The sequence below is a fragment of the Capsicum annuum genome, chromosome 4 (genome assembly GCF_002878395.1).
Source record: "Capsicum annuum cultivar UCD-10X-F1 chromosome 4, UCD10Xv1.1, whole genome shotgun sequence".
NCBI classification, from domain to species: domain Eukaryota; kingdom Viridiplantae; phylum Streptophyta; class Magnoliopsida; order Solanales; family Solanaceae; genus Capsicum; species Capsicum annuum.
Window position 1 is genome coordinate 192,264,357 of NC_061114.1, and position 19,953 is coordinate 192,284,309.

The following is a 19,953-nucleotide window of genomic DNA, read 5'->3' on the forward strand; positions in this document are numbered from 1 at the left end:
GAAACTTGCATAACTAAAGCAATTTTACAAAGAACTAAAATGAACCTAAATTAAAATAACAAAATCGAAATCACAACGAGAAATAATTAAGCCACAAATAAAGGGATCTTCGGATCGAAATATTTTGGCTTATAAACTGACTCCATCTTTTTCATTGACATTAAGGGCCAAGGAACACTTAAGAGCGATCCGACTATACATCAAAGAGGAAAACTTGCACAACTAAAATAATTTTCCAAAGAACTAAGATGAACCCGAATTAAAACAATAAAATTAAAACCACAACGAGCAATGATTAAGCCACAAACAACATACTAGAACTAAAAAGTAAAGTTTTTGCACTAGATTGACAAAACTAAGTGAAATTACAACCCACAAACATAACAAACTATCATTTGAGTTGTAAGACAAAAATAGCCTAAAGCATAACAACATGAAGCTAAATAATGAATAAAAAATTAGCACGAATAGTAATGCAAAGCAATAATGACATAAAGATAGTCATCACAAGAAAATCCTATGTCCATCAAAGCCTCTACAGCAAATAATCCCAGCCTCATTCACGATTGTAACTAAACGAATATTGTTATGGAGAAAGAGATGAAGAAAAAATTGGTAATCAAAATAAAAATAAAAGGGTGAGGCGTGTTCACTTTTTTCAAGGCAGTAAAATGAGATTACGAGTTTTGTCAGAATCAACCACCACTAGAAAACATGACCTTCAACTTGAAAAATTTAATTAGCCAACCAATTTTTTAAAAAAATCTTTACTAAAAATGGACTATTTTGCTCTAAGGTTTTTTCAAACTCTCCAACCCCCTTCTTTTAGCTCAAGAATGAGCTATTTATAGATAATAAAAATGTGGAGTAACTTTTGTTTCACCAATGTGGTAGGAAAACATTAAGGGCATTCTGGGGATTTTGAGAGATAACTCTAAAAATGGGGATGGGAATAAGCTGGAAATAGTACTATGGTAATACCAATTTGAATTTTAAATTTGAAAATTGAATAAGGATGAAGGTTTAAGGGAATTCGCGGTTGTTCGATGTTGTTCGGGTCGATGGATCAGGCTCTCTGGATATAGAGATTGTTTGGTTTTAGTCGAGTTGTTGCTGTTGTAAGCATAGAAGATGGGTTGAGAAGAAGGGAGTCGGTCAGATTTGAAGTTATTATTGTTGTTGCGGGCATAGAAGATGGGTAATCCTATTGTTGTCGTACGTTATTGATGGCTGTTGTCGATTGTTGTCTGTTGGAAAAGAAAATAGTGAGTCGGACAGGTCAGATCATTGAATGGGCAAGTGGGTGACTAGACATGCGGGTATTGGGATGGATGAGGTATGGATTGGGCTGCTGGGGCTGAAATTGGTTTTAAGATTTTGGGTTGGGGTAGATTTTGTGTATTTGGGGTTATTTAAAAAATAATTCCAACTAGTTTAAGAGTTAGTCTTATTTAATTTGCGACCAAATTAAAAATCAATTGGTCAATTACATTACAATTATGGCCAATTTGATTTCAATTATGACCGAATTGAAAAAATTGACTAAATTCAATTGAAATTCGATACAAATTAATAGCTCGTTCAATCTGAGCTTCTTGATTTAACAAAATCAAACTCATATTTATCCAAATAAATTATTTTTGAGAATAAATTATATTTAAGTCAGGATTTTAATCATTTAAATTTATTTTCAAGATAAGCCCCCTTGATTAAAATTTGATATTCCATAGAATAAATATTTAAGTAACAAAACTATATAATTTCGTATAACTAAATATGATAACATATAATCTCTAATTAAATATGCTAAAATTATCCCGATAAATAATTTGAAAAACTTTTATTCAGATAAAATAAATATTATAATTTTATTTGACCATCGAAGAAATTCGAAATTAAACTTAGTTGTGGAGGGTAAAAATTAGGTGTCAACAACTAACCCTCCCTTTGAGTAGGGTGGATGGAAGTAACCCTAGACAAAGAGAGTTTGACATTCTTAATTTTTGTCCGACCATAAATTCGTTTCTGGAGGAGGTCATTTTTTGCACGAGTTGTATGGAGTTATGGTCGAATCCTGGAATCGAATTTTTCACATATCTCAGGTTATATGAGAATTCAGGCTACTTGTAGTACATAAAGTATGATTTTCAAGAAATTCACAAGCTATCTCAGTTTTGGAGTTTTTGATAAAATCAAAAAGCTAGAGAATAAAGGGATTTGGGGGGAGGTTGGGATGTAGTCGAGTTTTCAACAAAAATTCCAGCCTACATATCTCCAAGACTCAGGGAATTAGACTATTTGTTTTTCAACTCGATCGGTAGAAAAAATAGTCTTTTATTTTAGACAATCTTTGACTCGAGATGAGTGACAAATTATTTTTTAAGTTATGAAAAAAAGGCTTGTAACCTCTTAACCATGAACATGAAGCTCTTCACATCCATAGGTAAGAATTTACCTGGACATAATTTTCAAAACTCTAGGTGAGTTATCACCCGAATTTAAAAGAAAGAGAAGATTACCCTCGGTATGAGTTTAGAAATATCCCAAAGGTGAAGATGAAATCGGAATATCCTAAAATACCCATATGCCTTCTAACAGGGGTATGGTTTGATAGTGGTGGTATTCATCTTTTAGCTCGCATCCAAAGAGTTTGATGTCTTTCTTCAGACTATGTCCCGTTTTGCTGCTAAGAAAAAGTTCACGTTGTGCTGCATCCTTATTGAAGTCGTCCACACCTATGATTTTGATTTGAGATTTCCATCCTCTTGAATGCTCTCGACAATGTCTCAAAAAAATTATTAGTTCCAAACAGAATTCACAAAAGGGGTATATAGTTTTTACCATATCTATACGTGAGTTGTTGCCTAAAAAGCGAAGTCATCCTCTCATGTACCTATCTGAAAGGAAATAACTTGCAATAACAAACACACCAACTCTCTTGGTTATTGCATAATTAGTTCATTTGTCAATTGAATATGTCTTCAAAATGGGGTGTCTCTTTTGGACACCAACGATACTTTATGCCAAACGGTCCCTGCAATCGTGTAATCATATGCTGATGCGACAACCCTTTTGGTCACCTATAATGATGGTTGTATGTGAAATGATAACATCTCTGATTATTGATTATGATTCTTTGTAGGTGACCTCAGGTAAGGTTTGCACATCTTTTGTATCGATACGACTTATAAGTTTCCCTTGCATTGTAAATCTTTGGATAATCTTGCGCATTATTTGATGTTGGATACAAGGTGACTTACAGATATCCTTTAAATTGCTAGCTTCTAGGTGATCCTGCACATTATCCGACCTTGGATAAGAAATGGCTTACAGATATCCCTCCAATCGCTAGCACTCAGGTATTCTTGCACATCATCCGATCTTGGATATAATATGACTTATAGATATATCAAATTTCTAGTCTTTTGGTAATCCTGCATATAATCGATCTTAGATATGACGCGACTTATAGAGGACCCTTGGACTTATCAATTTGATAATCTCGGATATTCTCCGGTAAGGATTTAGTTGCGACTTATGGATAATCTTCAAACTATTGATCTTTGGGTAACCTTGCACACTATTCGGTTAGGATGTTGTTGTGACTTATGGATGAACTATGTACTATCAACTCATAAGTGATCTTGCATACTATTCTATTTCAAATAATATGACTTATAGATGATCCTCAAATTATTAATTTCTAGAAAACCTCATATGTCGTCTGTCTTCAGATAGCGACTTAAAAATGTCCCTTTAAGTCACCTGTTTTAGATGCATTCAGATGTTGATTTATGAAATGATGAGATATCCTCGATGCCAGAGTATTCTATCTTCGCGTGTCAATATATTTTAAATATTATGACATCCTCAACACCAGCGTATGATATCATGCTTGTCATCAAATATTTAATGTTGGTGACATCTTCGACCCAGCATATGTTATCTCGCTTATCAACAGATATTAGATGCTGATGATATCCTCGATGACAATGTATGCTATCTCCCGCGACAACAGATATTAAATATTGATGATAGTCTTGATGCCAGCATATGCTATCTCAAGTGTCAGCAGATATTAGATATTGATGATATCCTAGACGTCAGCATATGCTATCTTACGTGTCAACAGATATTTAATGCTGATGATATCCTCGATGCCAGCATATGCTATCTCGCATGTCAACAGATATTAAATGTTGGTGATATCCTCGACGCCAGCGTATGCTATCTCGCGTGTCAACATATATTTAATGTTGATAATATCCTTGATGCCAGCGTATGCTATCTCACATGTTATCAGATATTTAATGCTGATGATGTCCTCGACGCCATCGTATGCTATCTCCGTGTCATCAGATATTTAATGTTGATGATATTCTCGACGCCAGCATGCTATGTCGTGTATCATCAGATATTTAATACTGATGATATCCTTGACTTCAGTGTATGCTATCTTGTGTGTCAACAAATATTAAATACCGATGATATCCTTGATGCCAGCATATGTTATTTTGTGTATCAACAATATTAAATATTGATGATATTCTCGACGTCAGCATATGCTATTTCACGTGTCAATAGATATTTAATGTTGACGATATTCTAATTCCAGCGTATGTTATCTCGTGTGTCATTAGATATTTAATGCTAATGATATCCTCGATGCCAGCATATGTTATCTCACGTGTGATCAGATATTTAATGTTAATGATATCCTCGATGCCAGCGTATGCTATCTCGCGTGTCATCAGCTATTAGATGCTAATGAAATCCTCGAAGCCAGCGAATGATATCTCCCGTGTCATTAGATATTTAATGCATGTCCCTTTTGGCGATAAAATGATATGCAATGGCCCTCTTGGCAATGAAATGGGATGAAGTGGCCCTCTTGACAATGGAAATAGTTTTACTTGAGTCTGTTTGTCTGCATTTATGCTTTATATATGTACATATACTCGAGGTAGACAGTCAGTAGACACAATATCACTCTCACTAGCGACCACAGCCATATTTTATAACAATTTAAAAGAATAATTTGAATAACTTAGTCATCTTATCATTTTCTTTTTGGGATAAATATCTAAATGATAAATTCACCAAATGTAAACAAATGGGTGAAAATTTCTTTTTGAAGGACTTCTCAAATACCGTTTGCGTCACCCCATGGCAAATATGGGGATGACTTTTTGTTCTTCCTTCTCTTAAACGATCCTTTGATTGTGGCCTTATAGGTTCGTCTCCTTTGACTGTACCATTCTTGGGCATGGTCTGGCTCCCAACCCGCTTGAGGATTTTTGAAAAAGATTCTCATTTTTGTGTATTGATCCCTGCATCCACAGAAAAAAAATATTAGTTTTTGAGTGAAACTACTCAGTGTTGACCTTCTTCGATCCTTGGTTTGCTCTTCGCCTTCTTTCGGGTGCTTCGTCATATTGGGACTTCCACTCCGGCTCCCCGTTCCAATAGATGACTAGGCAATCACCAAGTAAAATATTTGTATTGATTTTTTAAAGTAGTCTTAATTTTTAGAAACTAGTTTTAAAATATTTTGTAAAAGCTTTAGAAAATCTCTGTCAGTCATGTCATGTACTAGCTCAACGAACGTTTTCCTCTTGGTTCTGACTATATCTGACGTTTGACAGAAGATTGCCAGGGGTTCATTGTCGTTGAGGCTTTCTATCAAAAGTTTTGTCATAGCCCACGATTTAGTCTACCTAGACTTTATCGCAGTTGGTGACTTCCAAGGCTTGACTTTGACCTCTGGTGCTGAGGAATTTGAAATATATTGCAGTATTTAGTGGAAATTTTGAGGCCTTCGTCAAAACTTCTATCCCAGTTTAATGTTGTTTGAGATGATCTCAGCTTGAGAGGATCCGAAATCTTTGTTGGTCTTCATTCTCTTTATTGGATGATGATCTTTCTCTTGTGAATTTTTGAGATCCCTTCTCGAAAATTCTGCCCCAATTTTAATTTTCTGGGGTTATATGATCGAGTCATTGGGGCGCCTACGTATCTCGTTGAAGCAGGAATCAGGCCAAATATAGTTCAGGAATATGCTAAGGATATATATAAAAATCTAATGGGTTGAACGAAGCCAACATAGGCTGCCGCATATCCCTTTCTTGAGAATTTAAGTCAAACATAGTTCGTACATAAAAGAAAAGGGATTCTAGGAAATTATACATCATAAAACAAATACTATCATAAAGGCGATTACAAATAAACCAAGGAAATAAGAAACCAAAACATCCTTCAAACATAGTATCTTTTTACCGCATCAAAATTGATTGGTTTGGTCCACTTTTGACCATCCATCTCAGATAAAATCAGAGCTCCTCCGGATAGTACCTTGCGAACTATGTATGGTCCTTGATAATTTAGAGTGAACTTGCCTTTGTACTCTTCTTGGTGAGTAAATATGCGTTTGGGAACTAATTTCCCAACTTCAAATGTTTGATTTCTTACTTTCTTGTTGAAGGAATGGATCATTCTGTGTTGATACAACTGACCATGACACACGACAACTATTCTCTTCTCATCAATCAATATGAGTTATTCATAGCGAGCGTGAATCCATTCTTCGTTACTTAATCTGGCTTCTTGAATAATCCTTAAGAAAGGTATTTCAACCTCGACAGGTATCACGACTTCATTCCTATACACAAGTAGATAAGGGGTAGCCCCAATTGAGGTTTGAATTATCGTGCGATACCCTAGCAGAGCATAAGGAAACACCTCATGCCATGATCTATCATTTTCAACCATCTTCCTCAATATCTTCTTGATGTTCTTATTGGCAACTTCCACAGCTTCATTCATCTGTGGACGATATGCGGTCGAGTTGTGATGAACAATCTTGAACTGATCACAAATCTTATTCATCAAGTGAATGTTCAAGTTAGCCCCATTATCATTAATGATTGATTTTGGCACTCCAAATCGGCAAATCAAGTTATTCTTGACAAAATCCACAAACACCTTCTTGGTGATGGCTTTATATGAAACATCTTTGACCCACTTAGTGAAGTAATCAATAGCAACCAAAATGAATCTATGCCCATTTGACGTTGGTGGCTCTATTGGTCCGATAACAACCATACCCCAAGCTACGAAAGGCCAAGGTAAACTCATCGCATAAAGCTCATGTGGAGGCATTCGAATCAAATCTCCGTGTATATGGCATTTTGGGCACTTCTGCACATACTTGCTACAATCATTTTCCATAGTCATCCAGAAGTAACCAGTTCTCAGGATCTTTCTGTCAAGGGAAAACCCATTCATGTGGGGCCTGTAGACTCCGGTGTGTACTTCCTTTATTAATTTCATGGCTTCCATGGCATCGACACATCTTAAGAATCCTAAGTTTGGAGTTCTCCTAAAAAGTATTTCCTCACTTAGAAAATAATTCATCGCCAAAGGCTGGATGGTCTTCTTTTGATTGTTGCTGGACTTTTCAGGATATATTCCAGACTCTAAATACCTTGATATCATAGTACCATGGCTTTTCGTGAAGGTCCTCTTCGACGTGCGCACAATGTGCCGATTGTTCCTTCAAGCTTATTTCTTAAAGATCAATGTAACTCTGATCTGAGTGCTGAATCATAGAGGATACAGTAGCCAAAGTATCAGCAAAATCATTTTGTATCCTCGGGATATGTCTGAAATCAACTTTCTTGAATCTTCCACACAAATCCTGCACCAGCTCTACATAAAGAGTAATCTTGGAGATCTTTACTGCCCATTCCCTCCATACCTGGTGAATCGACAAATCTGAGTCTCCGATGACTAGCAATTCATGAACTCCCATATCAAGTGCCAACTTGAGACCTAGGATGCAACCCTCATATTCAACCATGTTATTGATTCACGAGAAGCACAATTTAGTGGTTGTTGGATAGTGTTGGCCTGTTTCTGACACCAAAACTGCTCCGATTCCTAAGCCTTTGAATTTGAAAGCTCTATCAAAGAACAATCTCGATCCGGCGTAGATTTCTGCAATGTCTTCTCCCATGAATAAAATTTCCTTATTTGGGAAGTAAGTTTGAAGTGGCTCGTACTCATTATCAACCAAATTCTCAGCTAAATGATCCGCTAAGGATTGCCCCTTGATTGCTTTTTGAGTCACATACACAATGTCGAACTCACTCAGCAATATTTGCAACTTGGATAACTTTCCTGTAGGCATGGTTTTCTAAAATATATACTTCAATGGATCCATTTTGAAAATGATATATGTTGTGTACGAGGATAGATAATGCCTCAACTTTTGTGCGGCCCAGGTCAAAGCACAACATGTTCTTTCTACAAGAGTGTAGCGAGCCTCATGTGGCGTAAACTTTTTGCTCAAGTAGAAGATTGTTCTCTCTTTCTTACCGATCTCATCATGTTGCCCAAGGACACATCTGAAAGAATTGTCTGAGACTGAAAGGTAAAGCAACAACAGACTTTCTTACTTCGGTGGAACCAAAACAAGCGGAGCAGATGGATATTCCTTAATTCTGTCAAAAGTTATTAACATTCTTCTGCCCATTCATTTACTGCATCTTTCTTCAACATCATCAGAATTGGCTAGCATATGACTGTTGATTGGGCAATGAACCAGCTAATGTAATTCAAAGGACCTAAGAAAATCATAACCTCTTTTTCCATTCTTGGCGATGGTAAATCCTGAATTATCTTGATATTAGATGGGTCTAGCTTGATGCTCCTTCTGCTGACTATAAACCCCAATAATTTCCCGAATGGCACACCAAAAGCTTTTTTAGCGGGATTCAACTTCAAGTTGTACTTTCTTAGTCTGTTGAAGAGCTTTTCCAGATGGGTCAGATGGTCTGAACTCTTGCGGGATTTCATGATTACATCATCCACGTACAACTCAATCTCTTTATGAATCATATCATGAAAAATTATTGTCATAGCCCTCATGTATGTCGCACCAGTATTCTTGAGATCAAACGGCATCACCCTGTAATGATAAACACCCTAGGGCATAATGAAAACCATATTTTTTGTATCTCCCTCATCCACTAATATCTAATGATACCCAGCGAAATAATCCACTAAAAATGCACAATTATCAATGAGGATGTAGATGTTGGGTAGTGAAAAATTATCTTTAGGATTAGCTCTAAACCGACTCCACTTTTTTCATTGACATTAAAGGTCAAGGAACGCTTAGGAGCGGTCCGACTATGCATCAAAGAGGAAAACTTGCCCAACTAAAGAAATTTTTCAAAGAACTAAAAATGAACCCGAATTGAAACAACAAAAACAAAACCACAACGAGCAACGATTAAGCCACAAACAAAGGGATCTTCAGATTGAATTTTTTGGCTTATAAATTGACTCCATCTTTTCCATTGACATTAAGGGTCAAGGAACACTTAGGAGCGATTCGACTATACATCAAAGAGGAAAACTTGCACAACTAAAGCAATTTTTCAAAGAACTAAAATGAACCTAAATTAAAACAACAAAATCGAAACCATAACGAGCAACGATTAAGCCACAAATAAAGGAATCTTTGGGTTGGAATTTTTTGGCTTATAAACCGGCTCCATCTTTTCCATTGACATTAAGGGTCAAGGAACACTTAGGAGCGATCTAACTATGCATCAAAGAGGAAAACTTGCACAACTAAAGCATTTTTCCAAAGCACTAAAATGAACCCAAATTAAAACAATAAAATCAAAACCACAATAAGCAACGATTAAGCCACAAATAAAGGGATCTTCGGGTTGAAATTTTTTTACTTGTAAACCGACTCCATCTTTTCCATTGACATTAGGGATCAAGGAACACTTAGGAGCGATCCGACTATACATCAAAGAGGACAACTTGCACAACTAAAGCATTTTTTCAAAGAACTAAAATGAACCCGAATTAAAACAACAAAATCGAAACCACAACGAGCAACAATTAAGCCACAAATAAAGGGATCTTCGGGTTGAAATTTTTGGCTTATAAACCGACTCCATCTTTTTCATTGACATTAAGGGTCAAGGAACACTTAGGAGCGATTTCGAAGAGGAAAACTTGCACAACTAAAGCAATTTTCCAAAGAACTAAAATGAACCCGAATTAAAACAACAAAATCGAAACCACAATGAGCAACGGTTAAGCCACAAATAAAGAAATCTTTGGGTTGAAATTTTTTGGCTTATAAACCGACTTCATCATTTCCATTGACATTAAGGGTCAAGGAACACTTAAGAGCGATCCGACTATACATCAAAGAGGAAAACTTGCACAACTAAAGCAATTTTTCAAAGATCTAAAATGAATCCGAATTAAAACAATAAAATCAAAACCACAATGAGCAACGATTAAGCCATAAATAAAGGGATCTTCGTATTTAAATTTTTTGGCTTATAAACCGATTCCATCTTTTCCATTGACATTAGGGGTCAAGGAACACTTAGGGACGATCCAACTATACATAAAAGAGAAAAACTTGCACAACTAAAGCAATTTTCCAAAAAACTAAAATGAACCCAAATTAAAACAACAAAATCGAAATCACAACGAGCAACGATTAAGCCACAAATAAAGGAATCTTTGGGTTGAAATTTTTGGGCTTATAAACCGACTCCATTTTTTCCATTGACATTAAGGGTCAAGGAACACTTAGGAGCGATCCGACTATACATCATAGAGGAAAACTTGCATAAGTAAAGCAATTTTCCATAGAACTAAAATGAATCTAAATTAAAACAATAAAATCGAAACCACAACGAGCAACGATTAAGCCACAAACAACATACTAGAACTAAAAAATAAAGATTTTGCACTATATTGACAAAACTAAGTGAAATTACAACCCACAAACATAACAAACTATCATTTGAGTTATATGACAACAATAGCCTAACATAACAACATAAAGCTAAATAATGAATAAAGAATCATCACGAATAGTAATGCGAAGCAATAACGACATAAAGATAGTCATCACAAGCAAATGCTATGGCCATCAAAGCCTCTACAGCAAACAATCCCAGCCTCATTCACGGCTGCAACTAAACGAATATTGCTACAGAGAAAGAGATGAAGAAGAAATCAGTAATAAAAACAAAAACAAAAGGGAGAGGCGTGTTCACCTTTTTCAAGGCAGCAAAATGAGACTACGAGTTTTGTCGATATCAACCACCACAAAAAAAATATCACCGTCAACTCAGAAACTTCAATTAGCCAATCAATTTTATATAAAAAAAAAATTCTTTACTAAAAATGGGTTGATTTTGCTCAAAGATTTTTTTCAACCCCTCCAGTCCCCCTTCTTTTAGCTCAAGAATGAACTATTTATAGATAATAATAATGGGGAGTAACTTTTGCTCCACCAATATGGGGGGAAACATTAAGGGAGTTTTGGGAATTTTGAGAGAAAACTCCAAAAATGGGGATAGGAATGAGCTGGAAATAGTACTATGTAAATACCATTTTGATTTTCAAATTTGAAAATCGAATAAGGTTGAAAGTTTAAGGGAATTCGCGGCTGTTGGATGTTGTTCGGGTCGACGAGTCGGAATTGAGGGATATGGGTGTTTTTAGGTCGGGTCAAGTTGTTGTTGCGGGTATGGGAGATGAGTTGAGAAGAGGGGGCCAGTCGGGTTTGGAGTTGTTGTCGTTGATTATTATTGTTGTACATTATTGATGGTTGTTGTCAATTGTTGTCTGTTAGAGAAGAAAATAGGGAGTGGGCCAGGTCTGATCATTGAATAGGCTGGTGGGTGGCTAGGCAGGTGGGTATTGGGTTGGATGAGGTGTGGATTGGGCTGCGGGGGATGAAATTGGTTTTAAGATTTTGGGTTGGGGTAGATTATGTGTATTTGGGGTTATTTTTAAATAACCCCAATTAGTTTAAGAGTTGGTCAATTTTAATTAATTTGCGACCAAATTGAAAATCAATTGGTCAATTGCATTGCAACTGTGGCCAATTTGATTTTAATTATGACTGAATTAAATAAATTGACTAAATTCAATTGAAATTCGATATGAATTGATACCCCATTCAATCCCGAGCTTCTTGATTTAATAAAATCATACACATATTTATCCAAATAAATTATTTTTTAGAATAAATTATATTTAAGTAAGGATTTTAATTATCTAAATTTATTTTCAAGATAAGCCCCCTTGATTAAAATTCGATATTCCGTAAAATAAATATTTAAGCAACAAAATTATATAATTTCGCATAACTAAATACGATAATATATAATCACTACTTAAAAATGGTAAAGTTATCTAGCTAAATATTTTGAAAAAATTTTATTCAGAAAAAAGAAATGTTGTAATTTTATTTGACCATCGAAGAAATTAGGAATTAAACTTAGTTGTGGAGGACAAAAATTGGATGTCAACACTAGCAACTCCTATATTCCTCCCTGAAGAACCATGACAACAGTGAGGGAATTCTCTCCTCTCTATATTGTTTTAATCAGTCAACAAAATGTTATACAATACATCAATGTGTTAGACGTAAGATTAGAATTTTTTCACTTCATTATTAGCATGTAACATATTTTCATAAAATCATAACAACCTTGAGAAGTGAACGTTGTTACCTAGCAACATCTAACAAATAGCTTCACGCCTTTTGAGTTTAGATATTTGAAAAGAAAATGCATGGATGCTCAAATGTGGAGATGTGAAATGTAGGTTAGGGATGATCTTGGATGAAGTAGAGGTAGATCGAAGAAGTATTGGAGAGAGATGATTAAACATGACATGATGCAATTACAGTTTACTTGGTACTCAGAATTGTTAGAATGTTTTTTCTTGAGCTTGAGGGTATATCGAGAACAATCTCTCTACTGTTGAGGTAGAGTTAAGGTCTGCATACATGCTAAATATATTATTGTTATCAAGACGTCATCCTACACTAGAATAGCAAAATCATAAAAAGGTGGCTCTATTGGCAACTTACAACTTGGAAGCCTAAGTTTATTTGTATTAGATTATTTTAAGTATCTTAAACCACAAATTATACTCCAAAGATGTGGAATTCGTATACTAACTCTCAGAGAATTAATACCTTTTTGCTAAAAAAAAATATGTTTGGTATAGTAAAGTGAAAAAAGATATTGGAACTTTGATGAGTCAGTTTAAATTTGATTATGAATCTAGAACTCATAATATTGATAAAACAAAGAGATACAACTTGTTAAGTCAAAAAATCGTGATAAGTAAATTCAAATATACGTTTTCTATCGATTAACGTGCTACACACGTGCAACACACGTATCCTAAACTAGTATATAAAAAGTCATGAACATGTTGATTTGTGCGGATTCCTTTTCCTTGTGAAGCATATATTATTATTCATAAGTAAAAAAAAATTACTATCAAACATATGGTTTTAAGAAACATAATAGCACAGGTCATCAATTACTGGTTACAGTAAGCTTCAAAGATTAATCATTTCTGAAAAATTCAAAATTCGTTATGACGATTTTATATTCACATATATAAAGATTAAATACGTAAACATTGATCGTGATGAACTATTGCATACATAGAAAGTGTTAATTTATGGTTAAGTCATAGATATACATCCTCACCCTCACTTGTAACCCATCTATGTTATATCATTACTATGGCATATGCTCTAAAACTTACGACAAGCAAGCAACCACTTATTTACAAAATATTTTCTTGAAAAATAAGTGGGTGTCTCACTTATTTTTCTAGTGCTTGATTAGTGAGACGAAGATATTGACCGAAGATCATTAAGGTATAATTTGGGCAAAAACTTTGACAACAAATCCCACTTGAGATCCAAACTCCCAAATCCTAACCTCGACTTGAGATCTGAATCTCAACCCCGACCCTGATTTGAGACTCGAATCTCAACCCAACTTGAAACTCAAAATCCGGCTTGAAATCCAATTTTGTATCTCAATCCCAACTTCCGAAGCTCGACCCAATCCAGGACCCAACTTCTGATCCTAACCTTGACCTCGACCTCGACCTAGGTCTTGACTTAGGAAGTCAGGACCCGAGTCCAAGTCGGGAGCTGGGAATTGGATCGGGGTTGGTGTCAGGAGTCGAGACCCTTTTCGAGGTTATGTCGAGATTCGAGGTCGGGCCCATGGTCTCTGGTCGGGACCCAAGACTCAGGTAAGTCGGAAGTTCGATAGTGAGGTTAAAAAAGCCAACCAAACATGAAAAAATTAGAAAAATATTTTTCAAAATATTTTTTTTCCTCGTACCAAATACACCCTAAACCTCTACCTTCTTATTCTTCAATTCTTTATTGTTACATTATCTGTATAAGCATGTCTTAATATCACGGGGTTGACATCTGGTGATTATAATTTGTGTGTTCTTAACCTCATATATAAATTTAATAGTTAATTTAAGTCTCAAATTATAAATTAAACAGTATTATATAATTTGATATTTATAGTTTTAAATCAAAATTAATTCAAATAGCGTGTAAATAAGTTTTAAGGCGTGACAAATATATATTTATATACAAAGGATTAAAATAGAAAAGATAAATATTTAAAAAATTGTCATCTTTGTGACTTTGTCCCCTTGAGTATTATAGTGTAATTCTTCTTCTTTAATTATATCTTATTCTAGACTGATCAAATAGTTAGTTGACTAAGTAGTTGTTTGACCATAAAAAAATTTTTCTTTTTTTCGAAAAATTATTTTACTTTAGTGAAAACACGCTTTGTTTGATCATGAATTTTCCAACTCCAACTCCAGAAAATTATTTGGAAAAGTGAAAACAAGTTTTACTTGTTTTCACTTTTTTCACTCATAGTTCTCTCACAAAATTTCAAAAACAACTTTAATTTATATTCATGACCAAACACAACTTCAACTCCAACTCCAACTCCAACTCCGAAAAAAAGTAAGGGCCCGTTTGGCCATGAAAATTTTTTCCTTTTTTCCGAAAAAAAATTTCGGAGTTGAAAATTGTGGTGTTTGACCATGAAAATTCAAAAAATAATTCCGAAATTTTTTTTTTAAAAAGGGAAAATAGGTTTTCGGTGTTGTCACAATTTTTCAACTCCAATTCCAACTTTTATTATATTTACATATAACCCCAATCTTTTAAATTTTTACATAAAACTCTCCTTATAACATTACTTTTTCAATATTACATATATAACAGTTTTAAAGAATAAGATAATTATAATTTCAAACTTAATGTTATCCTAATTAATATATATCTCTTTTCCTCTCTCATCATTATTTTTCTCCCTTATTTAAATTTCTTCCTTATTTAAGACATTATTTTACTGTTAATGATCCTAATTACTATAATATAATATAATAATAATAATAATAATTATTATTATTATTTTTCTGTTATGATACAGACATCTAAGGAATTATAGTCGTATAATTAATAATGGATAATCGTTTTCTATATTTATGGAATTAATAAAGTTGTAGCAGATTAGTTTACCACTGCCACAAATTATTCTTATTTTTAATTTGATTATATATATTATATTGTGTATATCTTTATTAGACTATTCAAATATAAATAGTTTATACCATATATATGCTAAAAATATAAATCGGTGATACATATTTTTCATAAAAGAATATGTCCAATTTAACAAATTTATACCTTAATCTGCAACTGCTACCTTTATATACCATAATACTTGGTTTCTTTATACACAAAGTATTATATTTATACCCATAAATATATAAAGTATTATATTTATAACAAAAATATACAAAGTATGTTATATATAAAGTTTATACCATGTATATACCATATACATACATATATAAATATACAAAGTATAAGAAACATACTAAGCATATTTATAACATAAATATACAAAGTATGTTATATATGAAGTTTATACCATGTATGTACCATACACACACATATATAATTATACAAACTATAAAGAAACATATTAAGCATATTTATATATTTATGGTATATGATATAATATACCATAAATATGCAAAGTATGTTTTACATAGAAATAATTTATTCACACAGTAAAATCTTTCATGTATAAGAAAATTAAACAAATAAATTAGTGGCACCTTAAAATTTAATAACAACTCATCATTTCCTATTTTTTAGGAATGAAAAATAAAGGAAACAAATTAAATAAATTTCTAAAAAAATAAATTTGTTTGAAAGATAATACTTGTTACCTAAAAAATAGGAAGCAGTCACTACTAAAAAAAGGAGAAAAACCGACCACAAAAGTCGACTATATGTGGTCGGATTTCCCCAAAAATCAACCACAAAATCAACCAAAGTGTGTGGTCGGTAAAGTTATAGTAGGTTTTTAAAAATCGACCACAAGTGGCTGGTTTTTATTAAAATATATATATATATTTTAAAAATTCATTATTATTTTATTAAAATTAAAAAAAATAATTTCATGAAAAAAAACTGACCACAAATGGTCGATTTTTTATTACATTAATTAATTAAATTTAATATAAAACCGACCACTCGTGGTCCGTTTTTTGAAAAAAAATTAAAAAATCGACCACATGTGGTCAGTTTTTTGGGGGGGTGGGGAATTGACTGGAATTTTTTTAAAAAAAATAAAAATTAAAACTCAAATACACAATGTAACAACAACAATCCAATACAGTAGTTACCAAATCAATACAACAGCAACAACAACTAAAAACTAAACGTAAATACTTTCAAAAGTCAACAACACGTACAAAATGTCCTATAAAAGTGAGTATGAAAAAACTATAACAATACTTTCAAACAACAAAATGTCTAAATAATAAATACAACACATACAAAAAAAAACTAAAAGTCATCATCATCGAATTCGTCCTCGTCTTCCATATCATCATCCGTGCTGAAATCATTCAGGCGGCCAAGACCTTTTGCATCCTGAACTGCATCACCAGGACACGGAGAAATAACCCCTACAGTCTGAATGAAAGAGCTGAACTGCTGCTGCAGCATCTTAATTTGTGATTTTGTTGCCTTCTCGGTCTTCTTCTGTCTCTCTCTCTGTTTAGAAAACCTCTCTCTCAATTCAGCAAGCTTTTCAGTGAGTTGAGAAATCATATTTTGTAGTCTTTTAATGGTTTTTCTATCAACTGAAGAGATAGAGTATGCATCGCCGAACGAACACCTAATATTATCGCCAAAAAGTTTTGTGTGAAATCCGTAGAAATAGCCTCTATTTGCAGGACCCACAGCTTTTGTCCATAACCCCTCTTCTACATGCTCGGGTATTAGGTCACCCTGACTTTTAGGAGGCTGACTACTACGATACTTAGCAACAAGACTCGTATATTCATCCTATATTTAAAGTAAAGTTAATACTAAAAGTAAAAAAAATATTAAAGTATCAAAATTTGTTTCTTACATGGATAACTTTTGCACGAGCTTCAACCCAAACATCTTCATCAATCGGATCCTTTTTCTTTTTCGTATGAGTCTCCTCGAATAGCTCATCAGTTAGTATTCGCCTACCCTTATCTTTTTCCTGCATATGAAAATATTATATATCAATGTTCAAATAATAAAAAAAAATAAGAACAAACAATTAACACTGTAAAAGTTATATACCATTTTTTCTTTCACAGAAAGAGTACTTCTGGCACCCGCAGTATGTAGGGAGCCACCCTTGAATAATGACCAGGCTTTATTTCCTTTTTCACTCAACAATTGGTATTCTGCGCTACTCTAATGGCGAAGGTACAGTTGCCATGCAGCTTCAGGAATCCACTTAGGTTTTACCAATTTATTTCAGACATAATCCAAGAGATCGTTAAATCTGACTCTACATCTTATGAAAAAGCTCTTCTTTATAAGAAATGTATTTACATCATCCCACCAGTAAAATTTCTACAACAAAAATATAATATTCAATCTTTTGTTCTAATAAAATGCTAATAAGTAGTCGATAAGTTAAATCTTTACCTTAAATTCTTCAAACATTCTCTCCCTGTCAAGTTCTGGAACCTTTTGCCAGCTGGTCTAGTAGCTTTTGAAGTGTCGAGTAATGCATATTCGCGCTTTTTGTCCAACTCCAGCATCCGGCCTAAACCTACAACACAAGATGAAACAGTAATTTCATAGAGCATAATAATATAGTAATGAAAAAATGAGTTACGTTATTATATTTAGAAATCTTACCCTCTCGCAACTGGAACAAGATAAAACCTCCCAGAATTATCTTTGTCTCCTGGCTGCCTAGTAAGTGATGGTGGATGCACTGGCTTGGGCGGATCTGAAGCACTAGATGGAGTACCTCCAAGTTGAAGATCTGACAACCCAATAGATCCAGCAGAATCACTGTGCGAAGCTGCATGACTGCTGCAGGAGGGTATCGATGATGGTATATGTCTAGAGGGGCCAACGACTGTCTGATAGTACTGTGCTGGCGGTGGCACGATCATAGTAGCAGAATCAGTCGGTGCAGACCCATGTAGTGGCCCCACATGCATAAGAGTAGGTATCGAATCCTCGGATGACCTAGAATATGAGGGTCGTGCTGGCGCATCAGCAAATCGACCCTCAGATATATGAATGCCTGTCAGTCGTTTATAAGGCGGAGGTTGTCTATTCTTTTTTGGTTTTGTAGTATCAACTTTTGCCTTACCTTTGTCACCTATGTCTGACATCTAAATTATGTTAAGTTAATAAGTAGTTAGTTACTACAAAATGAACGTATAAGAAAGCATTCCAAGTAAATAATTTCAAGTTACTAATTCACATTTCAAATAGCTCCAACAACATGAGATATAGACAAAAATATTTTTATTACTATATAAATCATGAGAAAGTGGAAAAAACAAAGTAAAACAGTATATTACATATCAATCTTAAACAAGAAGCATAAAGGTAAATATATAGTACAAAGCATAAAGACATCAATACATTAGAAATACAACCTACACAACTAATCCTCCTCTTCTGAAGACTCTCCACTAAACCATTCACCCTCTTCGAAGGTTTCCTCATCTCCTACCCACTCAGCCTTTTCTTCCATAATATTAACTTCTTCAAATATATTTTTCGGGTGATTCAAACCATCCACTAATTCAACGTCCACTAGTTGGTGATCAATCTGCATTTCATTTTGATACGCAGTCTCCAGTATATTCTCAACTTCCATCCAGCCTATAGGCTTTGTTTTGATTACAGCCGACCAATCAGACTTGTTATTGCACAACGGATAAGGAGCATAATACACTTATTTAGCATTTTGCGCTAGAACAAATGGATCGTAAATAGGATACGAGCTATTGTGCTTCACTTCAATGATGTTATGCTCCTTATGTACTCTTGTGCCTCTTGTACTTGGATCAAACCACTTACATCGAAAGAGGACAATTTTTTTATTGGAAAACTAGTATACTCCAATTCTAAGATCTCGTGTATGATGCCAAAGTAATCAACATCATCATCGCCCTTAACCCAAACACCATTATTGTTTGTTTTCCTTGTTCTGGAGTGTTGTTCTATGAAAAATTTAAACTCATTTACTTTGTATTGGGACATTGCATTAACTTCAACTGGACCCAAAGAAATATCTCTCAAGAGCTGATCGTATGCGGCTGCATTTGGTGAATGGTGTACCTAAAAATATTATACATATATATATATTTTAGTTGAGGAATGTGTAAATGTTTAAACTATGTAGAAATATTAATACACTTACTAACCTCATTTTAAACTATGTTGCAAAGGATGCATACACTTGATTTTCATGAAATTGAGTCTTAAATGAACTAAACATCCAACATGAGAAACACAATTAGTTTCTTTAAGTGAATGAGTAAACAAATAAGATATGTTAAAATTTTAATCTCCTTACTTCAGAAAGGGCACAATTTCTGGATAATTCAGCATGACATACAAAGTTGCTGACTTGCGCTCCGTGGGAGTGAGGCGGCGAGGTATGGTCTTTTTAGCCTTACAACCAGATTGATTAAAAATTGATATCGGTTGCAAATGAGGCGCATTCACAT